The 27,801-nt window shown below is 47.4% G+C and overlaps 1 protein-coding gene across 3 annotated transcripts in view; it reads right to left on the bottom strand.

Annotated features, from left to right (window-relative positions):
- CDH1 (cadherin 1) overlaps window positions 1-27,801 on the bottom strand; it is a 77,620-nt gene that overhangs the window by 33,828 nt on the left and 15,991 nt on the right. The window lies entirely within an intron of this gene.

Genomic DNA, 27,801 nt, shown 5'->3' with positions numbered 1-27,801 from the left:
AGAGAGCCTTCTGAGGCTCCTGGAGGTCCCGGGGCCACACTGCCATAGTGTACCCCCAAATCAAGGGCTTTGGTTTCTAACTTAAATACTCAAGATAAAGGACAAGAAGTCTAGGTTGATGGATGAAAGGCACCCTGAGGAGACAGACGTGTGTCATCTAGCTGGGCAGGAGTCCCTTCTCGCCAGTAAGTAGCACTGTTTGTAACTCCAGCCACAAAGCCACAGTTCTCCACGGGTACCATGTCCTAGAAAATTTCTTTCTAGGTTCCATTTTCTTTGATGGCACTGGGCGATTCTAGAATGTCTTCCTTTGGTGGGTGTCCACAAATTTACTAACCATTCCAAGTTTAATGGGCACTCATGCTCAGCAGAACAATACTTTTATGTTTAAAAAACGGGAGGGAAAGGATGATGAGGCCTCCAGTTTGTCCACACTCAGGGGATGTTGAAGAGATTCAAGGTGCACTAGGAAGACTATCTTCTTAGCCCCGATAAGTCTCCAGTTATGTGTGTCCATTTGCTACTGAGAACTATGGACAGTAACACAACCTAATAGACTGACTAGACACAGCAGCTCTGGGTGGTAGACTCCAGCAGCCCTAGCTTCTAAACGAGGAAGCAGTCTCTCAGAAGCCTCAGTGAAGAGACTTGGCCAAGCCACACAGCTACGAAGTGGCAGAGGCTGTGGTCTGATGCCCCATCAGGACTTAACCACCAGGCAGCCTGTCTCTTGGTTTGATAAGCCATTTGAGAGACTAGTTGCTAGCTGAATGGCCACAGGGAAGTTAGTTCACACAACAGAATGGGACAGGTGGAGAGTAACCAGAATAAAAATAGCCAAGTTTCCCTGACCCCCATCTTCCCTGACACACACTCCCTCCCTCCCTCTCTCTTTGAATGAATGCGGCACCTTGGAAATCCAGTTCCAGGGCCTCAGAAAAACGTAAGGACAGTCAGACAGCCAAGCAAAGGTGGAAGTTTTAAACTTTAGATGTAAGAATGTTCCCCCTTAGGCCACCACGTTACATAAGCTGAAATAAGTCAGAGTTCCTCTGATCAGCCAACTTAACTCCCAGACAGTTTTCTGGGGAAGATGAGCAGCTCAGAATATCACATTGTACAAGCACAACTTGCAGGTGTGTCCACAGAGCCCGTGCATTGTGCTCCCAGGGCGTCCTCGGCTGAGGCACCCGCACCCCGTCAAACTGCCCTTGTAGACCGGCAGCTCCCATGGGATCCCAGGGATGAGAAGTTTACTTTCATGAAGCTTATCGAGTTCTTTCTCCCAGCCCCCCAGCATGTCCTTGCCCAGAACAAATTATAAGTGGGCTCCATCTTCATTTAACTCACACCCTAAAAACAGATGTCAACAACAGGCGTTGCCTGGGTGGGACGCAAGGACCAAAGTCTCCTCCACTTCTGTTTCCATCAAAACAGACTGGGATGGGGCTTCCCTGGTGGCGCAGTGGTTAAGAATCTGCCTGCCAATGCAGGGGACAAGGGTTCGAGCCCTGTTCCGGGAAGATCCCACATGCCGCGGAGCAACTAAGCCCGTACGCCACAACTACTGAGCCTGTGCTCTAGAGCCCAAGCGCCACAACTACTGAGCCCACGCACCCCATCTACTGAAGACCCCGTGCTCTAGAGCCCGCGCTCCGCAACAAGAGAAGCCACCACAATGAGCAGCCCGCACACCGCAACGAAGAGTAGCCCCCCCACCACCGCAACTAGAGAAAGCCCGTGTGCAGCAACGAAGACCCAACGCCCAAAAATAATAAATAAATAAAAATAACTAAATTAAAAAACACTGGGGTGGAGAGGGGGGCATCAGTGCGCAGAGAAAACAGTGAGGTTGCAGATGAAGGACATATTAGCCCAGGCCCCTGCAAGGGGGAGCCCACAGGATAAAGGGGTGATCCGTCACCCTGGATTTTTCCCCCTTTGTCTTAAGGTTACTCATGCCGCCTGGGTCACTCCGGCAGCGCATGTTTGCTCCCAGATCGTGTTTCTGCTTGGGCTAGCACTGTCTTAGTTCTCGGACAGCAAACACCATAGATGTTGATCGTAATCAGCCCGATGAAAAATGTCATAAATGGCACTTCCACAGTTGGTTAAAAGCCAGTGCAAATACTTTTATGGTTTTACATCTGTGTGAACGGGGTCAAACAGAGTTAAGGTCACATCCCAGCTTCGCTTCTTAGGTGCCACTGTAGGCAAGTTACTTTGACTTCCCTTGAGCATGATTTTCCCCATTCTGTAAAATGAGACATCCTCATTTCCTTCAAGGGACTGATTCAAGGATTCTTCAACAAATATTTACAGAGCCCTTACTCATTGCCAAGCATCATTCTAAGGCCTGGGAAATACAGCAGTGAACAAAGCACAGTTCTGCCCTCGTGGGGCTTACATTCCAATGGGGAAGAGATAATTAACAAATAAATTATTAAGTGTCAGGGACTTCCCTGGTGGTCCAGTGGTTAAGACTCCACACTTCCAGTGCAAGGGGTGCGGGTTCAATCCCTGGTTGGGGAAGTAAGATCCCACATGCCGTGTGGCACGGCCAAAAAAAAAAAAAAATTATTAAGTGTCAGTAATGAAAAGTGTTAACAGAGAAAAATAAGCAGGTAAGGGGGTTCCAAGGCTCTGTGCAGCAGCAGGGCTAGAGGGGGCAATTTAATAAAGGGCATTTAGGAAAGGCCTCAAAAAGAGGCATTTGAAGAGACGGTCCCAGCTCCTGGCTGCGTGCCAGAGCCAGGGACTGAGCCACACGGCAGCGTGGGGCCGTGGGGCGGCGAGGAGCAGAGTGCCGTGGCCTGCTCGGCACTGCACGCCCCCTCGTGCTAGGCCCCGTTCTGGTGCTGAAGACCCAGGCGTGAACACAACTGGTAGTGATCTCTGCCCTCCTGGGGCTCACATTCTAGTGGAATGAGAGTAACACTAGCATGTGGGTCCCACTCAGGCCTGGGAGTGGCGTTGGCTCCCGTCCTTCCAGTCTAGAAGGGCCACAGGGCCTCCCCAGTCCCCTTCCCCTCCTTGAGATAAAGGCCAGAAAAGAGTTCAGTTTTAAATCCTTTGCCTCTCCAGGCCTCTCCTGGACGGTTCAGAAATGAGCCCATTGATAAAACCGCACTCTGCTTAATCTCAATATTCCTGCCTCGGTGGGGCTCTAGTGGCTCCACTGGAGAAGCAAGGGCGGCTCCTCTGCTCAAGTCCGAGACCGAAGGCTTGGCTTCAGTCTTCCAGGGTGGACGCTAACTGCCAAGGAACCTCAACTCCATTCACTTAAAAAAGGGAGGCAGGGGAAGCAAGTGAATACCACCACCTGCCTGCTGCAGAGGCGGACAGGGACCTCTTCGCGTCACAGGGAGCGAAACTGGTTTGGTTTCATCAAAAAGAACAAGAAGCCCTCTGGCTTACACACTAAATTGGAGGAGTTTTATTATCCTGGCGCTGCGTGTTAAATACACAAACACCCCACCCACCTGAATAGAGGTGATAATTGATCATTCCCACTGGCTGCAACCCAGCAAACATTCCTGTGGCCAGGTTGGGCAACTCCAGGAACTGTTTGCTTATTGATTAGAAAGAAAAGCCTCCCTTCCACACCACAGATACTGCCCGCTTTTCCTTTCTGGTGGGTTCCCCAAGGCCAGGGAGGGCCCTTCTCCCTCCCCCTCCTGCTGGCCCCTCACGGGAAGGGGCGGCTGACAGGCCTGGGCTGGGGAACTGGGTCCTAGGCCCCAGTGCACCGGAAAGGGCTCTCCAGGTTTCGGTTGCCCACTTGTGAAATAAAGTGCTTTGACCACAATACCTCTAACCTCATCTCCATCCAGGGTCTAGTGTAATGTGCCCTACCCAAGAGACTCTCCTGGGGAGCTTTTTAAAAATATCCAGGCCTGGGCCATGCCCCAGGCTAACTGTTCTCCAAGGCTGGTAAAGCCCCAGCATGGGTATGTTTTAAACCTTCCCCCAGGCGCTTGGAACACCCAGTGGGTGGAGAATGATCCTACAGAGGCTTCCCTAGGAGAGGCAAGAGGCAAAATAACTTATCATAACAACCAATGAGGGAAGTATCACTCTCTCAGGGTTTATCAGTAAAGTCTCAGAGATGTTAAGTGACTCTCCCAAGGTCACACAGCAATGAGTGGCAGAGCTGGGATTCAAATGCAGATCTGGCTGGTCCGAAGACCCACAGTCGGAACCGCTGCATTGTCCTGATTCTCCTCGGCCTGGTCTGGTCTTCTGGGTTCCAAGGCCTCTTTCTTTCCCCACCTCTGTCTCTCTTACAGTAGGATGCAAGCACACTCAGTGATTTCCCTTCCCTTTACTCTGGGCTGTTGGATGCGAACGTGATAGGAAAAAACACACTCCTCACGTTCCTTAGTCACTTCTTATCAGGGTGCTTTTGTTACCCACATCTTTCTTTCCCCCAGATCTCAGTCTTTTGTTTTGAATTTCAAAAGCAGTACCTTGCATATATTAGAGGGAAAAAAGTGACAAAACACAGATGACATAGCAGCATTATTCATTACAGCCAAAGACTGGAAACAAACCAAATGTCCAACTGAAGAACAAACAAAATGTGGTATATCCATACAACAGAATATTACTCTGCAATAAGTAGAAATTAATTACTGCTACAAGCTGCACCATGGATGAACATTGAAAACATTACGCTAAGAGAAAGAAGCCAGTCACAAAAGACCACGTACTGTACGGTTCAATTTATATGAAATATCCAGAATAGACAAATCTATGACTGAAAAATAGATTCCTGGTTGCCTAGGGCTGGGGGGTGGAGAGGGGGAGAGCCAGGGGGTGGCAGGTAAGGGCAAGGGATCTCTTTCTGGGATTATTAAAATGTTCTAAAATTGTTTGTGGTAGCACAACTCTGTGAATATATTGAAAAGCCATTGAATCCTACACTTATTTTATTATTTATTTATTTATTTTTTAATGAGCATGCAGCCCGGCAAAAAGTGGCACCAAGGAGCATTCTGTTTTTTTCCTTTTTTCTTTTTTTTGGCAACTCATTTTATTTATTTTTATTTTTTTATACAGCAGCTTCTTAGTTATCTATTTCATACATATTAGTGTATATATGTCAATCCCAATCTCCCAATTCATCACACCACCACCACCCCACACCGCCTTCCCCCTTTGGTGTCCATACATTTGTTCTCTGCATCTGTGTCTCTATTTCTGCCTTGCAAACTGGTTCATCTGTACCATTTTTCTAGATTCCACATATATGCGTTAATATATGGTATTTGTTTTTCTCTTTCTGACTTACTTCACTCTGTATGACAGTCTCTAGATCCATCCACGTCTCTACAAATGACCCAGTTTCATTCCTTTTTATGGCTGAATAATATTCCATTGTATATATGTACCACACCATCTTTATCCATTCATGGGCAATTAGGTTGCTTCCATGACCTGGCTATTGTACATAGTGCTGCAGTTAACACTGGGGTGCACGTGTCTTCTTGAATTACGGTTTTCTCTGGGTATATGCCCAGTAGTGGGATTGCTGGGTCATATGGTAATTCTATTTTTAGTTTTTTAAGGAACCTCCATACTGTTTTATCAATTTACATTCCCACCAACAGTGCAAGAGGGTTCCCTTTTCTCCACACCCTCTCCAGCATTTGTTTCTTGTAGGTTTTCTGATGATGCCCATTCTAACTGGTGTGAGGTGATACCTCATTGTAGTTTTGATTTGTATTTCTCTAATAATTAGTGATGTTGAGCAGCTTTTCATGTGCCTCTTGGCCATCTGTATGTCTTCTTTGGAGAAATGTCTGTTTAGGTCTTCTGCCCATTTTTTGCTTGGGTTGTTTTTTTAACACTGAGCTGCATGAGCTGTTTATATATTTTGGAGATTAATCCTTTGTCTGTTGATTCGTTTGCAAATGTTTTCTCCCATTCTCAGGGTTGTCTTTTCGTCTTGTTTATAGTTTCCTTTGCTGTGCAAAAGCTTTGAAGTTTCATTAGGTCCCATTTGTTTATTTTTGTTTTTATTTCCATCACTCTAGGAGGTGGGTCAAAAAAGATCTTGCTGTGATTTATGTCAAAGAGTGTTCTTCCTATGTTTTCCTCTAGGAGTTTTATAGTGTCTGGTCTTACATTTAGGTCTTGAATACACTTTGAGTTTATTTTTGTGTATGGTGTTAGGGAGTGTTCTAATTTCATTCTTTTCCATGTAGCTGTCCAGTTTTCCCAGCACCACTTATTGAAGAGACTGTCTTTTCTCCATTGTATATCCTTGCCTCCTTTGTCATAGATTAGTTGACCATAGGTGCATGGGTTTATCTCTGGGCTTTCTATCCTGTTCCATTGGTCTATATTTCTGTCTTTGTGCCAGTACCATATTGTCTTGATTACTGTAGCTTTGTAGTATAGTCTGAAGTCAGGGAGTCTGATTCCTCCAGCTCCGTTTTTTTCCCCTCAAGATTGCTTTGGCTGAATCCTACACTTTAAATGGGTATAATGTATGATGTGTGAATTATATCTCAAAACTATTACCAAAAAATTAAAAAGGGAGAAATAAAAAAAGAAGAAGAGCCAAAAGCACAAAGCACTCGAGAGAAGCCACTGTCAATGCTTCAGATCCTGGTCCACCCCTTTCCTGATTCGCTTACTTCCCCTGATCTGCATCCCATGATATCCTCTGCTTTTCTAAAATTAGGGTATGAACACTACTATATTTTTAAAGATCTTCTTTCCCAATTTTCTTCTTTCTCCCCATTTTCCCATCAAAAAAAAATCCAACTATATAGTTATTAGGATAGATAAAATATGGTATAGCTGCTCAGGAATAAAAGGGAACAAAAGGGACTTCCCTGGTGGCGCAGTGGTTGAGAATCTGCCTGCCAATGCAGGGGACACGGATTTGAGCCCTGGTCCGGGAAGATCCCACATGCTGCACAGCAACTGAGCCCGTGTGCCACAACCCCTGAAGCCCACACGCCTAGAGCCCGTGCTCCACAACAAGAGAAGCCACCGCAATGAGAAGCCCATGGACGGCAATGAAGAGTAGCCCCGGCTCTCAGCAACCAGAGAAAGCCCGTGCAGCAACAAAGCAACAAGACCCAGCACAGCCAAAAATAAATAAATAAATAAACAAATAAAATTAAAAAAAAAAAAGGGAACAAAATACAATAGCATAGATAAACTTAAAGGCATTATGCTAAGTTAAAGAAAATGACAAAAGACTGCAGAAGACTATCAGCCCTGGAGATAGGATTCAGTTAGTCTGGGGCAGGGCCCAGGCCTGGGTATTTTTAAAAAGCACACAAAAGACATATTCCATTTATATGAAAATTCTAGAAAACTAGAGACAGTAAGCAGATCAGTGGTTGCCTGGAGCTGGGGTGGGTGTGGGCTTGATTGCCAACAGGCACAAGGGAACTTGGGAGGTGATAAAAGTATTCTAAAACTGGGTTGTGGCAACGGGCCCCACAGCCGTTGTACATTTATAAAAATCATCTGCCTGCATGCTTGCAATGGGTAAACTGTATGGTATGTAAATTACATCTCAATGAATCTGTAAAAAATATAGTTGCTAGGATTTCCTTTGAGGACTCCATGAGTCTAAGGCCCAGGGTTCAAAAAAGACTCAATCCATTCACCTAATAACGCAAGGTCAGAGTTATGAAAAAGTGGAGAGGGAAAAGACAGGCCATAAATAATTCTTAATTAACAATCATTAGAAGAGTAAGTATTCAATCTCATGATAGTCATTATGTGCGGGCATTGTGCTGAGCACCTCACAAACACTCCTAAATTGCTATGAAGCCGGTGGGGTTTTTTTAATCCCCTTGATCCTGATGAGCCCCTGAGGCCCAGAAAGGCTTGAGTCACTTGCTCAAGGTCAGAGAGCCAGTCTCTGAAGTTACAGTCACACAGCCAGGACCAGCCAAGGCTGGTTGATCCACTAGGCTAAAACTGTTCTGCCTTGCTGACCTAAATGGGAAGGAAATCTAAAAAAGAAGGGATGTACATATACGTGTAACTGATTCACTTTGCTGTACAGCAGAAACTAACACAACATCGTAAAGCAACTATACTCTAATAAAAATTAATTTAAAAATAGATAAATGATTAAAATAAATAAATAAAAATAAATAAAACTGTTCTGGCTTGAGGAAGGAGAGAGGTTCCAGGGGAAGTTGAGAGCAAGGTGAGATGGGCGCAAACCCACGCTGGGCACAAAGGTAGGTTGCTGAAACCAGAGAGTGACTCTCTGTACAAGAATATAACCCAAAGAGAAGCATGCACCAATCTGGGTGCAGTATTTCCCGAGCACTAGCTGACATGGAAACGCGCTGACACCGGCTGTGGAAACACGGGAAGCCGGCGTGGAGCTTGGAATTTTGAATCATTCAGTAACTCATGAACAAGGTCTGGAAACCTCTTCTCCAACACAAAGAACGAATATGAGGCTTGCACCATTTGCAACTGTGGGCTGTGCTAGAAAAGCTTGGGCCCTCTGCCTCTGACATTTGGAACACAACCCCTCAAACGGCCCCAAAGAACAGCTGGACGCCAAGGCTGCACAAGTTAGGCATTTCCCACAGAGTCTCCAGGTCACATGCATTTGCAGATGACTCCAAAACAAGTGCTCGCTTGTCCGAGAGCGCTTACAAGAGGAGGCTTTCTCTTTTTCGATGGAGGCTAGCATCATTTTGCATCATCAAGAACAAATAAGCATTGATGGGAAAGGCAGTTGCTTCCAAGAGTGTTTGCTAAATCTGCTCAACTGGCTCTAAAGGTAAACGCTCAGCGTCCCACGCCCACCACCGTGCTCCTGGGAAAGAAATCCCACAACCAATCCAGCGTCCCTCCGAGTCCTGGGAAAAAGCAGAAACTTCTCAGACTAGCGTGCTCACACCAAGAATTCCAAGTAGGCAAGACAAAGAAAGAAGAAAAGAAAATTACATGAAGACCACCAGCCCACGGGTCCCAGGTGCAAGCAGGTGCTGCACAGAACCAGAGTCACGGGGTAACTCTCGTAAGACTCTGGGGTACACTTGCTGCCACAAGGACCTGTGGCACCTGTCCCAGCAGCGGTTCTCAAACTTTATTTTTCTGGTTGCCATTCTTACAAGACTCTGTGGTTTCCCTACCTGGCTTCATCCCATTTTCCAATCAAAAATTGGAAACTTGCACACATGCAAAATGACATATGTACAAGGTTATTCACTAAGGCATTGTTTGTAGTAGCAAAACATGGGAGGGAGAAAACCCAAGCATCCATCAAGAGAGGATTAGTTAAATAAACTATAGAATTCCCTTACAATGAAATACTATGTGGCTGTAAAACAAATGAGAAGGCTCTTGATGCACTGCTGTGAATGAACTTTAAGAAATTAAAGTGATAAAAGCAAGTTGCAAAGTAGTGCAGGGGGATAAGAACACATGTTCACCTTTGCTTGTATTTGCATAAAGAAACTTTGGAAGAAACCAATAACTGAGATTACAGCTCTGGGGGAGGTGCTGCTGTTGGACCAAAAGAGGACAGGGGGAAGAGTAGAACTTTTCATTGTATGATTTTTTATATTGGTTGATTTTCCAGCCATGAACATATTATCCATTCAAAAAGTTAAAAACAAAAAACAAAAAACCTCAGAGGGACCAATTGCTTACTGTTTACTCTGTAGGAAAACATAAATTTCTGCAAATGCTCAGAGGACTTGTCCCCAAGGGACCGCGACCCCCATGAGAATCCTAGCAACCCAAATGCATAGGGAGGGGGCCATGTGAGTGGTGGGAAAGAGGGGGGATGACCCACATGTGACTGGAGAAGGAAGAGGTGCTGGGGGGGAACTCTGGTCAGCTGATCTAGGAAGAACCACCAAGTCAGGTGACAGATTCTCTCTGGGGTTTGTCAGGAAGACGAGGGCTCAGGCAAGTCCCTTTCATTCATTCTGGGTTAGTTTTCTCATCCGTGACGCATAGGTTGAACTGTAAGATGTGGGGCTCAAAGGCCTTCTTGAACAGCGTGGCTAGTAGAACGCGTATGACTTTTTTTTGGAGGGCATCCTGACCATGTGTATAGATTTCACCTGCTTACATTCTCTCATCCAGCAAAGCCCACCTCCAGGACCTCAGCCCACAGATGGACTCACACCTGTGTACGAGGACAGATGTACAAGGAGCCTCACTACAGTGGCAAAAGAGAGAAACAGCATCAACAGAGGCCTGGTGAAATAAACAATGGGCATCCACTCAATAGAAAACAGTGCAGAAATTTAAAAGAACGACGTAGCCACCAAAAAGAATCGAGTAAATCTACATGTAATAATATGTGAGGAACTTGTCTCTAAAAAGAAAGGCAAAAAGCAAAATGGGATGGAGAATGTGCTTAGAACATCTTCCAAAGGATGTAAGAATCTGGTACCACTGGTTGTCTCAGGAGGTGAGCTGCTGGTGGAGGGAGTAAACGGTGGGAGGCGCGTTTGCTTTTATGTCCCTTTGTACCACTGGAATTGCTTCATGTTTGTTTTCCCACCTTCACATAAACAGACATTTTTCTTTTCTTTGAACTGAAGGAGGGATGGTGTTCGGTTGACTGACTTCAACGGGTAAGCCCTGCACTCGGGCTCCCCAAACCCCTAATGCCGACTTCAGTTGCACTATCAGAAATAAGACACCCAGGATATGGGAGGCTATCTGGTCCTGTTCTGTTCGATTCTGTTTGTGGTTTGCTAAGTACACTCTCAGGGTTACAATCTAATGGTCTAAATGATGAATGCTGGGGTTTTTTTGTTTTTGTTTTTCCCCCCAAGAGTCACGCTTTAAGAGGGACATTGACCCATGGAACCGGTCCAGAGGCAAAGGGGCAAGGAGGGTAAGTAAGTTGCAGAGTGAGGGACAGACTGGGAGAAGAGACAGACTGGTCCTCAAGATGTACAGGGCTGAGTCGTTCCGTTCTAGAAGGGTCGGTGACAAAGGCACCAGAGGGCAAGATAAGGGCCAGTGGAGAGTAGAATTAGTGAGGCCACCTGAGAGGAGAAGGAAATGTTTTTGCTGACCCCAAACACAGAAGGGGGCTGCCAGCCTCCCCAGTGTTCCCTCTCACGTACACATGGCTTCATCGGGTGTCGCCCTTGTACAGCCCTGAGGTTCAGTGTATCAGATTGGAGTCTAGATAGATCTGGATTTTAATTTCATCTGTGCCTCTAGCCATGTGACTTCAGGAAAATTAAACCTTGAGTCTCAGCTTCCTCTTTCTAAAGAATGGTCCCTGCACACTGCAGGATCTTTGGGCAAGGTAAGTGTTCTTATCAATTGCTCAGCCAGAGCCTCCTTTGTGGTTGTTCATATTATAGATTTTCGGAACTACAAACTTCTGCAGCTGTCTCTGAGGTCACCCTGCCAGAGAGACAGGGCCACCAAGGTGGTGCAGACCCTGGGGCGCACTCAGTAAACCAAAATCCTATAAGTGCCTCCCTCTGGCCCCATCCACACCCCTGATGATCTGCCACTCCTGCTTTTGGATGTGGTGGCCCCGTGCCTGTGGACAGGCTCTAAACTTGGGGAGGTCAATCTGCTCCCATCCTCCCGACCAACCTTTTGGGCCCAGAGGAGCAGCATCTGCCCCTTCGCAGGCAACTGGAAATCTCTCTGTGACCATGAAAGGAAGTTTCCCACATTACTGTTCTGCTCTGCCTGACCCCCTCCCTGAGGACTTAGCAGTGAGCACCTCTGACTTGAGCCAAGGTTCCAGGTATGGGAATGGGCATCAGAGAAGGCAGGAGTCCCTGGAATTGAGTAAAGATGTGGAGACCTACGGGATGCTCCGTGGTCTTTGATAGTTTCTCAGAGGCCTGAGATCCCCAAAGAGGAGCCCTGGACTAGACATGCTTAGGGCTGAACATCGTGGGTGCTGGGAGGGAGGAGGAGGGAATGAAGGGGCTCAACCGAGGCCACAATGACTGGTTGCTTCCAATGCCTCCCAACCCCAACCCCCTGAGCACCAGCTGACAAATCACTCCAAACCTCTTGCTAGCACAGTGAAGTGCTGTGAATAATAAAAACAAAGCACACGTGACAGGTGGAGGGCAGGAGGGGTCAAAATGGGGCATGAGAGAAGAACATGGACACGACAGAGCACCCAACCCTTTTTTCCCCATAGACCCACTTCATCTCTTGATACCTGGACTATTGCAGTAGCCTCCTAATGTCTTCCCAATTCTGGCCCAGGTCCCCATCGCTGCTTCTCTGCACAGAAGTCCCAGTGAGCCTGTTAAAATCTCAGGTAGATCATGACATGCCTCTGCTCTACTCACAGCCCTCCAGAGATGACCCTCTCTCCTTTCCTTCACTCAAAGGTCACCCCACTGCCTCCACACCCCCTCCTTATCCTTCTTCCCTGCTTCACTTACTTGGTATATCCTCCCAAGAGAACATAAGTTCCACGAGGGCAGGGGTTTTGCCTGCCCCCGCAATGTCGTGTTCATCCCTGTATATCTACCCCATCTATAGCACTGCCGAGCACTTAGTAGGTTCTCAATAAATGTTTACTGAATGAATAAATGGTACCTTTGTCTCCCTCAAACAACCAGCCAGATCCCAAGGAGGCCCCAGATGTCTCCAAAGCCAATCAGAGAGCAGGCCCTTCAGATGAACGTGGACCAGCAGAGGTGAACACACTTTCCAGAGGCCATGGTGGGGGCCCAGGAATGGCCGGGAATTGAGGGCTTTGAATCAAGTCAGTTTAGATGCTGACTAAGGGGCCTGTGGTCAGCCCCCAACAGAAGAGAGGAAAGGATGCTCATGAGCCAGAAATACCCACATAACTTCATGAGCCTTTGCAAGCAGGCTAGGATGACACATCATCCTAATGATTTCATGCTCATGGTTCCCAGCGAGTGATCAAGCATGAGAAGCATCATGGAGAATCTTGGTCAGTCCTCACAACCCTGGGAGGCAGGTACTGTGGCCCCATTTTACAGGTGAATAAACCTACAACAAGGTTTACACAGGTGAAGTGACTTGCCCAAGGTAACGCAGCCAAGCAAACAGGCAGAGCTGGAAAATTGAACTCAGGCCAGCTTAACCCTAAAGCCTGTCACCTAAACCTCCACCTTGCCCTGCCCCTCTGATCTGTTCTGTCAGTGTGTCTCCTCCCTGGTTGTCTCTGCCTTTTCTTGCAGGGCAATAAGTCACCAGAAGGGAGTGTTGGGTTGCAGATGGGAGCAGTCTGTTCCCGAGACAGCCCCTGGGCATCTCATTAAGACCCACAGTGCAGGTGGAAGGCTAAAGTGCTGACAGGCAGGCAGTGTGCCGACAGCTGAAAAGGCCCATTTAGACGAGGTCTTTGGGGAATTTCAACGGCAAAGGAACTGGCTCTAAGAGCTGCAGATAAAGCTGGCTCAACACCCTGGCTGGTAACGGGGCTCGCTGGCCCTGGCAAAACCTGAGGAGCCACCTGGCCATCCCCAAAGGCCTTAATTTGCTTAAATAAGAGCACCCTTAAATTAGGGTGTTAATTCCCAGAGAACTTCCTGCCTTCTAACATAAAGGAGTTAGGGCTAGGCGTGCCAGGCAAGGGAAAAAACCCTCCCTCCCTCAGTCAATTCCACAGGAGAACCGTGCAGTAACGAAACCCCTTACAACAGGGCAAACACATGCCACTGATGCCAGCTTGAATACTTTCCTCTCATTCTTAATGTGCCATTTCTGCTGACTGGGCAGGAGACTGGACCAGTCAGGCTACAGCTTGGTCTTTTCAACACCCTTTTAAGCCATTAGCTTAGGCTCATCTGGAAAGCCTGCCTGCCTGCCTTTTGATTACACAATAGGTCAAACTTATCTGGGCGTCCGTTTTCTTCAGCAGGTGGGTGGCTATGGCTTCCTGGAATCCCTTCTGTTTATGAGAAGCCTGCAAACCAAGCTTCTTCAGATAGCCGGGCTGTGCAGACTCACCCAGCAGCTTGAGGGTGTTGACTAACAGCCCAGGGCAGGAGCCCTCCTCCAGCAAAGAGCTTCTGTTTCACCCATGATCTTATCTTCTCCCCCTCGGCATTTTTTCAAACTGAGATATAATTCACATAAAATTCACCAATTCAAAGTGTTCAATTTCAGTGGTTTTTAGTTATTCCCTATGTTGTGCAACCATCACTATTTAATTCTAGAACATTTCCATCATCCCAAAAAGAAGACGTGCCCATCAGCAGTCAGCTCCCATTCCTCTCCTCTTCCCTGGCCCCTGGTAACCACTCATCTATTTTCTGTCCCTATGGATTTGCCTCTTCTGGACATTTCATATGGATAGAATCATACAATATGTGGCCTTTTGTGTCTGGCTTCTTTCACTTAGCATGATGCCTTTAAGTTCATCCATGTTATAGTGTGTATTAGCATTTCATTCCTTTTTGTGACTGACTAGTATTCCATTGTGTGGATATACCACATCTTGTTTACCCAGTTACTGGTAGATGAACATTTGGGTTGTTTTCACTTCTTGGCTACTAGGAGTAATGCAATGAACATTTGTGTACAAGTTTTTGTGTGGACATATGTTTTCAAGGCTCTTGAGTATACACCTAGAAGTGGAATTGCTAGATTATATGGTAACAATGTTCAACTTTTTGAGTAACTGTCAGGGGTTTTCCACAGTGGCTGCACAATTTTACATTCCCACCAGCAGTGTATGAGGGTCCTAATTCTTCCATATCCTCACCAACACCTGTCATTTTCTGTTTTTTAATTATAGCCCTCCTAATGAGTGTGGAGTGTTATCTTACTGTGACTTTGCTAATGACCCGTCTTTTTTAATTTATTTTTTATTGAAGTGTAGTTTAATAAAATGACTTTTTTGGGGGGGTTGTGCCACGCAGCTTGTGGGATCTTAAGTTTCCCGACCAGGGATCCAATCCGTCCCCTCGGAAGTGAAAGCGCAGAGTCCTAACCAATGGACTGCCAGGGAATTCCTGCTAATGACCTTTTAAGGAAACATGTCACCTCCCCTAGAATATTACCACCTAACAAATACTACTTTGAAGGCAACCCCGGCTAAAGCCTTTGGTGGTGATGGTAGTAGTAGTAATAATACTAATACTAATAACAACAACAGCTACTACTACTACTACTATTACTACTGACACTTTCTATATATAGCACATACTATGTGGCCAGGCTCATTTTACTAGACGTTGAATCTTCACAATAACTGTATGAACTGAGTACTATTATTTTCTCCATTTGACAGGCGGGAAAATTGAGGCATGGGGGTTGAGCAACTTGCTCAAGGTCACATAGCTTGCAAGTTACTGGTTTGAAGCTGGAATCTGAGCATGAGCACTCTGGCCCCAGAGCTCTGGAGCACTGTGCTTTCACAGGTTGTTTTTCTGGAACAAAGTTTGTTGAGAAAGCCTGGAGGTAGCACAGGAAGCACAATATCGGCATACCTGAACACCACCCTCAATAAGCCCAGGGTAATTCTGCAGCTCCAGTTATACTATATACAACAACATCACATCTATGACAGGCAGGGCTATCAACATAGGATGTGGGGGACTTCCCTGGTGGCGCAGTGGTTAAGAATCCACCTGCCAATGCAGGGGACACGGGTTCGAGCCCTGGTCCGGGAAGAGCCCACATGCCGCGGAGCAACTAAGCCTGTGCGCCACAACTACTGAGCCTGTGCTCTAGAGCCCACGCGCCGCAACTACTGAAGCCCACACGCCACAACTACTGAAGCCCACGCACCTAGAGCCCGTGCTCCACAGCAAGAGAAGCCACTGCAATGAGAAGCCTGAGCACTGCAAAAAAGAGTAGCCCCCGCTCGCTGCAACTAGAGAAAGCCCGCATGCAGCAACGAAGACCCAACGCAGCCAAAAAAAACTTGACACATAAAAAAAAGAAAAAAGAAATGTAAAATAGCTCTATTGAGGGACTTTTTATGACTTTCACTGCTAAATTCCCCCACTTTTGGGGTCTGTGGAAGACAGATGAAAAGTAGAAAGGGGGATGTAAAACTAAAGCTAAAGTATCAGGAGTGAGAGCTCTGGAAAATGCTCATACCTGAGCTTATACCATCTTGACACTGAAGTCTAGTTTCAGGGTCTATTAAATCATAACTCTTTGTTCCTTTCAAAAGCAACCTGCTGACACCATCAGCTCTGTTTACCCCTACAAGCTTCAGACCTGGAAATGCCAGCTATGCTTTATTACAGGGGGGGAAATATAATAAGTCTTTTAAAATTACAAACTTGAATTCCATGTGTGGCCTGTGTATACGTGGATATAGCTTACATGAAACTCGTGTGCTTATCAACACAAAAACAGAACCTTCCAACCCACACCTCCTGACATCCAGCAGATGCTTCAAGTTCTACCCCAAAGCTGGGGAACAAAAGAAGGCCAGCAGGCTCTGGCTGGAAGACAAGAAGCCACCTTTCTTCTCACAATTCCCTGCCGTGCACACAGCGGCGGCTGTGATCACTGGAGCCAATGCTTTAAATGGCTTGCGTGTAAGATTCTATAATAAATAAGAGACATTCTTGAGATACTTGGGGATATTCGAATCTGGAGTAGATGCTTAGATGTTATTGTAAATTTTCTTTGTGTGATAATGCTTCAAAAGGAGAACGCCCTTACTCTCAGGAGATGCAGGCTAAAGTATTTAGTGGTAAAATGTCTGTAACATACTTTCAAGTGGCTCACAGACAGTGTTGATTATAAAATGAGGGTATTCAGGTGTTCGCTGTACTATTTCTCAAGTTTTATGTATATTTAAATTTTTATTATTTATTTATTATGTTTATTTTTGGCTGTGTTGGGTCTTCGTTTCTGTGTGAGGGCTTTCTCCAGTTGCGGCGAGCGGGGGCCACTCTTCATCGCAGTGCGCGGGCCTCTCACTATCGCGGCCTCTCTCGTTGCGGAGCAGAGGCTCCAGACGCTCAGGCTCAGTAGCTGTGGCTCACGGGCCCAGCCGCTCCGCGGCATGTGGGATCCTCCCAGACCAGGGCCCGAACCCGTGTCCCCTGCATTGGCAGGCAGACTCTCAACCACTGCGCCACCAGGGAAGCCCAAGTTTTATGTATATTTAATGTTTTTAACAAGTAAAGGTTCTGGGGAGGTGGGGGAAGATTCTATAATAAGAATGAACCAAACTAATTGACCATGTATTAATTGAAAATGTATTCAGGACTGATTGATATTCAGCTAGTTTGCAGTGACACAGACGTGAAAATGGTTCAAATGTTGAAGGAGCCCCCTGTCAGTTGGTGAGGAGCCTCTGCCCTGAGCCTCCTGGGGGCTCCCCCCATCCCCACCCTCTAGCTGCTGCTCAGGACCCTGGGACCTGCTTGAGCACCAAACTGCAGGTGTTCCCTTCAATCACAAAGGGTCCATGCTGTCCGGGTCATCGCTAAACATTTCAAAACATCATTTCTGCATCTTCTTAACTACTGGCCATTCATCACAGACCATTCTTTCTCCTTATTAAGGTTCCAGAATCTCTCCTCCTGGCCAACCCTGTCAACATAACTCGCTTCCCAGGAATGAGGACAGGAGAGCCCTGGGGCATAGAGGTTATGTGAGGAGGCGGACCTGAGTTTAAATCCCAGCTCTGTGCCACCTCTCAGCTGTATAACCCTGTGGCCAGTCGCTTTACTTTTCCAAGACTTGGTTTACCTCACTGCAAAACAGAGATAACAGTCAGTTCTTCTCTAATGCTGGTTTTGAAAATGCATTTTTTTCCAACATGAATGATTTATTAGAGAACAATTTGAGCATAACTCAAATTTCAAGTTTGCGCATGCGCATGATTTTGTCTGCGAGAAGCACTAGGTGAACGCAGAAAAGTGTGCTCGCCTCAAGTGGAGGAATGCACAAAACACACGTATCTTCCTACTACCTCAGTTCCTGGCATGGTATGTGCCACACCCATTCCATCTGGGGTTACAACCTTCCATTTCCTTAAAGATTATCCTCCTTCCGCAGTAATTCACAAAATGCAACCCTGCAGACTTAATGCCCATAAGCAGACTGTTTTTTTTTTCTAAAGTATCACAATGGGGACTTCCCTGGTGGTCCAGTGGTTAAGGGTCCGAGCGTCCACTGCAGGGGGCATGGGTTGGATCGCTGGTCCAGGAACTAAGGTCCCTCATGCCGCATGGTACGACCAAAATAAATAAATAAATAAATAAATAAATAAATAAATAAATTTAAAGTATCACAATGAAGTTTCTGAGTGCTGTGCCCCTAGCCACTTCCCCACAAGCCCTGGTTTTTATTGGGTGATTTTGCGTAGCGTGGCGATGTTTAGGAAGGCCTCTGTCACCTTACAGGGGAGCTAAGTGTGGTTCCTACCTCCCAGAGCGTGGTGAAGTCTACACAAGGCTTATGCAGGGAGAGGTCAGCCCAGTTCTGGGCACACTGTAAGCACTCAGTCAATGCTGGTCCCTCACTCTGAATGCAGACAGAGCCTGGTGCATAAAAGATGCTCAGTAAACACTTACTGAACTTTCCTTGAGAGGTCTGTGGCTTACTAATCTTAGTGGACTAATTAAAGAGACTTCTCCTTCTCTTTATTAGTGGACTAATTAAATAAAGAGACACATCCTCCTCTCCTAAGAGGTTGGGAGGGGCAGCCATTGTCAAACTGTAAATTTGAGATGGGGCTTTAGAGAGCTGATGGAGCCCTGTCCTTCGTGCCTGGCAAGAGGAGGATAAGAGCTGTGAAAGACAGTGACCTGTGCGCAAGGAGTCCAGGACTACTGGCCACCACGGGGCAATACAGGGCCAATTTTGAGACAAGGAGCCTAGACTCTGAGTCCTTAATTCAGAGCCACAGTAGAGTATTAAGTGGTTAAGAGCCCAGGTGAGAGGTCAGATGACCTGAGTTCAATCCAAGCTTCACCCCTTATCAACTACGCCACCTCAGGCACGTAATGTCACCTCCTGCCTCCCTCTCTCACCTGTAGAACAGAGATGTTGACGGTCCCTATTTCCTAAGGGGGTGGGATGATTCATTAGGTTAATCCATGTAAAGCCCTTAGCACCGTGTCAGACCCAGCAGGAAAGTTCAATGAATGTTAGCTGCTATTTCAGAGCTAGGAAAAAATGAGATGCTGGGGCAGGGAGCCGTATGTACGAACAAGCAGCAAGGGGAGGTCTGATTTAGGTGGAACTGAAAGGCAGGATACTGTGGACAGGGACTCATTTCTATCAACCATCCACCCCAAATCCCTTCTGACACAGAGCCCACACTCAGCTAAGCCATGTTCACTGAACAAACTTAATGGTCTGGTCTCCTGCTCATCATTTCCAAAAGAAACAGACAGAGCCTCCTCCGGCTGAGGGCAAAGGTTCCCTGATTAACCAGAAGGATGCGTCGGCCGAATGGACTGGTTCGCATCACTTCATCTGGCTAGAAGCTGATGCATAGGCATTTCTCTGTCCTTCAGAAGAGACCGTCTGGACCAGAGACAAGATCTGGCCTCCTCCTGCCCCTCCAGTGTCGTCCCCCACCTGTCACCGCACACCCGCACCCACCAGGCCCTCGCCACGCTGGCCTCTCCGTCCTCCAGCACACTGCGCCCTCCGGCCTCAGGCGCTTGGCCCTTGCTGTTTCCTTCCCTTAGGATTCTCTTCCTGCAGTTGTTTTCACGATGTCATCCTTCCCACCACTATGCACCACACACACTTCCTTGTGACCACTTGTCTGACCCACTCTTAGCTAGAGTGGCCCCTCCCCACCCAGTTACTCCCCACACCATTTCCCTGCTCTGTTTTCTTCATAGATGTGCCACGCCCTGAAATCCTATTTATTTACTCGTTAATGTCTATTTAGACACTAGAACTGAAGTTCCCTGAAGGCAGAGGCCTGGTGTGTTCCCCTCTCTGCGGTACCCGTGTCCTGGGACCAGTACCTGGCACACGCAGGCCGTGAATACACGTGGATTGACGGAAGGCAGGTGTGGAGCTATTCATCCATAAACAGTAGAGGGCAGGGTACTGTGCATGGGACGTGGTGGGGAAGAGGGGATAGAAAAGAGACCCAAGCCCTAACCTCTGAGGTCCTTCCAGCCCCATGGGAGGATGTGGTCAGAGCAGGCCTAGCCGGGAGTGGTGTCCATGGGAAGCAGGCCTGAGTCAGGAAGGTGACATTTTTCGGGTGGGAGGCAGTTCCCCAGAGCACTCACCTGGTAGTGGCAGGCGCGGCTCTCAGGCCGGCAGGTAGGTAGGCAGCTTGACCATGTAGGCCAGAGAAAGGGCTTGACCACATGGCCTCCAAGAGCCTTTCCAGCTCTGAAACTATGATTCTCGGGCAGAGGATCATAAAAAAAATCAGAAGAATGACCAACATAGGACATGGAACTGATTGGGAGGAAAGGTCTCTAAGATGGACTATTACCTGAAAAAAGCCAGGTGCACAAAAGACTCCTCACAGGAATCTGGAAGCAGCCAGCAGGCGTTAAGTAGGCACAGCATAGCAAGATCACAGTTTTGAACTACCCACACGTACACACATCTCTATCTATCTATGTATCTACTTACATAGGCTTTTATTAGTAGTTACTGGTAGAGATCATATCTGTAATAAACACAGAAATAAGAGAGATGTATAGGAATTCACTCATTCAAATATCTGAAGACCTACTATGTGCACGGTAGTATCCTGAGCCCTAGAAGTACAGCAATATATAAAACAGACTAAGCCTCATCCTTAAGGGGCTCACGTTCTAAGAAAGGGACACAAGTAAATAAAGTACAATATTAATTTGAATACTAGTAAGGACCATGGGGGAAAACACACACACAGGGAAAGAGGGTACAGTGACAGGGTACGGGCATGCACTATTATACAAGATGGACTCTGATGAGGGTGAAATTGGAGCAGTGACCTGAATGACCTGAATGCAGTAAGGACCAGAGCCACGGGGACACCTGGGGGAGGGATGTCCCAGGCTCAGGGAACCGCAGGCACAATGGCCGAGGCAGCAGAGTGCTGGGGAATGATACGTATTAGTAAAATCTCCACCATTACCTATTATTGCTACAATATGCATTTACAGTATATTACAACCTGTAAGATATAGTAACAGAAACCTTCTAGAAGGATATACACCAAAATGTTTCCTGTGGTGATTATCTAGATAGTGATACTATGCACAGTTTATATCTCTTTTCCCTTCTTAGTTATCTACATTTTCTAATGTTTCCCTACAACAAACGTGTACTAGTTGTATAATAAAGACAAGTACAAATGGGAAGTATAAGAGGTGTTGCCACGGGAATTCCCTGGCAGTCTAGTGGTTAAGACTCTGCGCTTCCAATGCAGGGGACGCAGGTTCAGTTCCTGGTCGGGAAACTAAGGTCCCACATGCCGCACAGCATGGCCAAAAAAAAGAGGTGTTGGGCTTCCCTGGTGGCGCAGTGGTTAAGAATCTGCCTGCCAATGCAAGGGACACAGGTTCGAGCCCTGGCCCGGGAAGATCCCACATGCTGCGAAGCAACTAAACCCATGTGCCACAACTACTGAGCCTGAGCTCTAGAGCCCGCAAGCCACAACTACTGAGCCCACGTGCCACAACTACTGAAGCCTGCGTGCCTAGAGCCCGTGCTCCGCAACAAGAGAAGCCACTGCAATGAGAAGCCCCTGCACCGCCACGAAGAGTAGCCCCCGCTCACCACAACTAGAGAAAGCCCACACACAGCAACGAAGACCCAACACAGCCAAAAATAAATAAGTAAATAAATAAATAAATTTATTAAAAAAAAAAAAAAAAAAAGAGGTGTTACCAGAATTTCAGGAGGGAGCTCTCTGGAGCAGCCAGGTTCCTGGCTAAAGCACTGATTTATGCTTAACACATGTAAACCCAATCATGCAACTAATCTTATTTCACTCTTTGTTTTGACTGGTAGGAAGCTCAGAGTCAAATTTGTGGTCTGCTTTCAGCAGGGATAGAGGATTTGTGGCAAGCATTTGGCTACTCAACTTTCCTCCTGTCCTCATCTTTTATCCTTATTTGTCCTTTATCCATTTCCCTCTCCCTATCTGAGATAGGCATATTATATATCTAGGTACCTACCCCACACCTTTAAAATTCTTCACTGGAATGAGGTGGAAATGAACAAAGTGAAGAAAGAGACCAACAGGGACAAGAGGTTCTTAAAGAAGTCTTGAAAGGGACTTCCCTGGAGGTCCAGTGGTTAGGACTATGCGCTTTCATTGTCGAGGGCTGGGGTTCAATTCCTGGTTGGGGAACTAAGATCCCGCAAGCTGTGGCACAGCCAAAAAATAAAAAAAAATAATTCCTTCATTCAAAAATGGAGTCTAGAACTTACTACTCCCACAGAGTGATGGGGAGAATTATATATTATTAATGCAAATGTTCAGGGCAATGCCCAGCATATTGTAAGAGCTATATCAATGTTAATAATAAAAATAGCTATTATATTTTACAAATATCAATAGTAAAAAACTGCTACTATTTCTGAGTGCCCAGCGAATGCCTGACACTCTATATTGTTCATCTTGTTTAATCTCCCCAGTAACTTTGTGAAGTAGGTACTACTAATCCCATTTTGCAGAGCCTCAGTCTGCTCATCCACAAAATGGGAATAATTATAATACCGTTGGTATGAAAACTAAATGAACTCATATATGTAATACCAAGTGCGTATCAATAACTGAAGGGTTCTTGATAACGCCCTTTAATTATGTGACACTTACATTGAGGAAGATTAGCTGAGAAAAAGGCATAAGATATAAGGAGAAACCAGATCCAATTACAATAGGGAACTTTCCCATGAGAGTAAATTAAATCTTTAAAAAGGGTTAAATATCTGAAAGTCATGACATGTCCCAAAATACTTGTAAAAAAAGGAAAGAAAAGGAGATGAATCACCTGTTTTAGGGAAAGCCTGTTTAATAGCAAGCAAAGACAACTCAATAGTCCTCAGGTTCATGATTAATTGCCCTCTCTAAAATTTCAGGAGTGCATTTAGTTTCAAATATCTGAAATGCGTTACATAGTCACTGAATCTGTCATCAAACTCCACATGATTAATCATAAACCACACCCACCCACCCCCCAAAAAATAGAAAAGCAACCTTACTCCCTGTCCACAGCAAGGAAAGTCCCTGAAATTCCTTTTTGGCCCGACCTAAACCTGAAACTGCAGCTGCCATATTTCCGTGTTGGATCTGTTTTCTGCTCCACTTGAGTTTCACGCTGGCTTCGCCAGGACAGCAGCAGGGCTTGGCAAGGCATTTTAATATTGGGCTGGGCGACTCATAAATTAGGGAACTGTGTTTGCAGACTCGTAAGTGACACCTCGGTCCAAAACCAAGTCAGCTAATTTCTCAAGTCATCCACCAGCTTGAACTATCCAGGCTGCCCTGCCTGCCCTGGCAGCCTGGATTGCTGAGTTCGTGGATACGGCAGATGCTCAGTGACTATCCGAATGGAAGAATGAATAATGGGTGGATGGCTGGATGCATAAACGATAGTGAGGGAGGGAGGGAGGGAGGAAGAACGAGCCCCTTGGCCATCCAAGCTCTCCTCTCCAAATACACTGGAATTCTTCCTCCACCAGAGTTTTTGCTGTTTGTCAGACATCTTGCATATTTTGCTCATATTTGCTTCTGCAAGGACACGCGGGGAGTTTGCAGCCCTCAACATTAATTTCCCTTCACTCCTGCCTCAATGGACCTGGAACAGGTTCCCACTTCAGACTGATTCTTCTGCACAGAGACAAGGCAGAAAAATCCTCTTTCGAGGATTTCCTCCTCTTTGGGGGAAACCTGAATGCCTCAAAATATGATGAAAACTGTTGACTCTCTGAGCCAAAAAATGCTCACACACACACCCTCATCTTGTCTATAGCTTTGGGTGGGTTTATAGACCCCCCTCACCACCACCACCAAGAATCATTTGGGGAGGGTGTTTCAGGGGAAAAATCCCCCACGTCCCCTTAGACTTCTTCATCTCTGGAGGGAAGGACCCGCAAAGTCTGTTCTTTTAAGTCTTGTGGGTGAGCCTGACTCTAGCCCAGGTCTGAAGTGCAATCCTGTGACCTCCAGTTCAAGGAGAGTTGGGCTTATTTAAAAATTCATAGTCCTGGATCCCACCCAGAGTTATAAATTGGCATCTCTGAGGGGGTGAGACCCAGCAGTCTGCATTTTTAATTAGTTCCGCAGGTGGTTTTGAAGCTAGTTAAAAGACGGAGAACAGTTTCCCAGAAAGACAGTTGACACTCTAGGGCTGAAAGCCTGTAAACAATTGCTAATTAACTCATCAGCATTTCAAATGGCAGAGCCAGGGTGACCACATTCCAAGGAGTGGGGAAGGGGAGAGGGTGACACACCCCTGAATGTTTACACCCCCCTCCTAGGTCCCACAACCCTCTTCCAGTTCCCTCTCCCCTCCTCCGTGTTTTCCTCACCCTCCCAGCCATTTCTTCAACTGCCCAGGCACCCTAGGCAATGCCTATCATTCCCTCTCTAAACCCCAACCTCTCAGCTGTGCAATGGAAATGGGCCTGGGAGTCAAAAGGTTGTGGCCACAGCAGGATTACAGGTGCAAGCCCACCCCCAAGACTCCTCTCCGGTCCACCCTGCTTACTCGGCCTTTTTCCCCAGGGGCGTACCAACCACCTTCTAACATTCTATTCTGTTTGTTGTCCCCTCGTCTCCCTTTCTAGAATGGACATTCTGCACAGAGGATGGGGATTTTCACCTGTAGTCCAGCTTCCCAAGGTCCAGTCTGAATGCCCGGCACAGGGCAGGCTCAAGAGGCAGGAAAGTTAAGTTTTGGGCTCAAGTGGCTGGCTGATGTTAAGCACTCAAAGCAGCAGCTATCACCCTAATTTCCCTTCAACGTAAAAAGCAGGAATTGAACACTTTAAATTAAGCTGCTTTTTACAATTGATTTATCTTTAGGAAGCAAATAGCCATGGTGGGAGGGGGAGGATGAAACTTTTAAAGCTCCCATTATGGTTTAAAAGGATGACCAGAGGGATAGCCATCTAAGCTCAGCTGAAAGTGGGGTTTTTTGGTTTGTTTTTCAGAAGAGGAAGAGCAAAATCCGATGGAAAAAATAAGAGATCTAGGAATCTGGCTTCCTCGTCCACATTATAATGCACTACACCCCAAAGTCCCCAACAGATACATAGGTCACCCCCATCCCCAGGGACCCTGCAGCCTCATTCTCCACAGCAAAGAGACAGTTGACTACTCATTGAGTGTCAACTACCTTCTAGGTGCCATGCTGAGGACACTTCACAGGGCATCCAGCCTGGTGGGTGGGAAGAAAGGAGAACTCAGGGAATCCCAACCTGAGAAGGTATTGGGAGGAGGGGGAATGTCCTGACCCAGGTCTTGGGAGCGGAAGATCAGGGAGGGCTTCTTGGAGGAAGCATCCACTGAGCTGGGCTTGAGAGAGGAGTTAGCCAGGCAGGGAGCACAGGAAAGTGTCCTGTTGGAGGTGGGAGAGAGACTAGCCACTCTAGGGAGGGACGGACAGCACCATTAGAAATGTGAATCCGTGAGCAAGGCCACCCTGGCCCAAGTCGCCGAGAAGCCCGGGAGAGGCCCCAGGCCTCTGTGCTCAGCTACAGAGCCTGAGCAGTCAGAGGGCAGGGTCCAAGCTATTAACCACCAGCCTAATCCTCCCCATGGAAGGAGCCTCCTCAAACTACCCACTGAGTATTCCACTGCCCGGAATGGGGGTGGGGGAGGTGTGTGGTGAGGAGACAGAACTGGCAGGACGTGGGGGGTGGATCTGGACTGAAGGGAAGAGACAAGGCCCTCCGCACTGACCACCTGCCCCTACCCCTGCCCTCCTCCCATCACCCCTGCCTCGGATGCCTGGAACTCTTGCACACGGGCCTCCTGGCTCTCCCACTCTGCCTCAGGCCTCTGCCTGCTGCTCCCTGGGTCTGGAACACCCTTACCCACATACATCCTTATCCTTCACTTCGCTTGGATCTTTGCTCAAATGTCCCCTTCAGTGAGGCCCTCTCAGACCACCCCACCGCTTCCCAGCAACTCCTCACTCAGAGTCGTTCTAAATATTTGTCGCCACCCAACACCCTGAATGTTTCACATATTTATGTTTCTTGCCTGTTCCCGTCAACACACTAGAATACAAACTCCACATGGAAAGAGATCCGTATGTGTCTGGGTCCCTGCTGCATCCTCGGTCCTAGAACGGCGCTTGGTACATAACAGCTATCATTATTTATTCAATGAATGAATGAACAAACGAACAAATGAATGGCAAAGAACAGGTGGCGCCATTTGCTGAGATGGGAAGCAAGGCTGGGGACGGAGGAGTGGGTTTTGGATAAACATTTGGGGTGGCTGAGGTGGGGCGGCCCCAAGTCTGAAGCGCCAGGCCGGACCACGCTGGCCCGAGGGCCGCACGGATGGGGTGGCTCATTTCTGGTTCTCCACGGCCGCTCCAGATGGCCCCAGCAGGGCCTGGGACGGACTCCGTCCAGTGGCCCCAGGGCAGACAGAGGGAGGAGAACCTGCTGCGCCTGTTCCCCAGGTTCTCCCAGCTTGCCTGGGTCTCCGCCCGCAGGGCCCCAGCAGCCAGCCAGCAGCAGACACATTATACAGTCCTTCTACGGCCCTGGTAGGCCCTGTCGGCCTCAGAAGGCCAGGCCGGAATAGCCATGGTGCTGGTGGCGGGAGGGGGTTTCCTCGTAGCCCCCCACTCTCCTGGTGGACTCCAGGGCGGGAAGCTCAGTTTCACCTCAGCTACCTGCGTCACCGTTCAAACATCCCCTCTGTCACATTTCTGGTCCCCAGAATCTGCACGGGAGGTCCCTCCCCACCCACCACGGCTTCTGGCATATCATCCCCGCCGCCACCTCCTCCTCCCCTTCCTACTCCCAGCCGCCCAACGTCCCAGACCCCCCAGACCCGGCTCCCCGGCCGCCCCTGCAGAAGCTCCGCCAGCGGCTCCAGCCCACACAGGTCTTCCCCCACCTGGGTTCTGAATGCGCCCATTGTCTGATAACTTGGCATCCCAAAGTTTTGATGCTCCTCCCCTCATTTCCAAACCCCTCACCCCTCGCCTGTCTCCAAAGCCCCTCGGGACAGGAGAAACCTCGTGACTTGACACAGAGGACACAGGAGGCACTCAAACACTGTACTGAGGGGACTTGGTTGGCTTCTGTGCTAATAGGAACACCTTTCTGAGGTTAGAGGGAATGAGGGGGGAAAAGTTCCATGGACTAACGTGCAAAATTTTCCAGGGCATATTGTAAAGGAGAGGCGGGAGATGGCTACATATTACAGTGCCATTTGTGGAAAACTCCAGTTTTTCAAAAACCCACAAACATGGGCACACATGTTCTGTAAACGCTTAGAAAAATGTCTGGGAGGATGCATGCCAAATCGCTAATGTCAGCCACCTGAGAACAGGAGGGTGTTTGAACTTTCACTTACAGATCATTATTCAGGTTTCCCTTGAATGATTTGTTTAAGCTTTGTAACAGAGAATTTCAAACATATCTCGAAGTAGAGAAAATAGTATGATGAGCCCCACCTACCTACAACATGACGCACGGTGGTCTTATTACATTTACATCCCCATCCCAGACCCCTTATCTTTCCATCTGTAAATAATATGTCCCTGTGTATCTCCATCGGATCAAGACTCCTCCCTCCTTTAAAAAAACAAAACAAAAAACCCAATCTATTACTACCATCGAGACATTTCTTAAAAACAAAATACTTTCCCTCACATCCAGCTTGGTAGGGAGGTCAAGCAAGCTCTGGCAAGTTAACTGGGTTACCCTCCGCCCTGTGCCCCTGCCCCGGCC

Source organism: Balaenoptera physalus (genome assembly GCF_965194825.1).
Source record: "Balaenoptera physalus genome assembly, chromosome: 19".
Lineage (NCBI taxonomy): Eukaryota > Metazoa > Chordata > Mammalia > Artiodactyla > Balaenopteridae > Balaenoptera > Balaenoptera physalus.
This window is presented reverse-complemented; position numbering and strand designations above follow the sequence as displayed.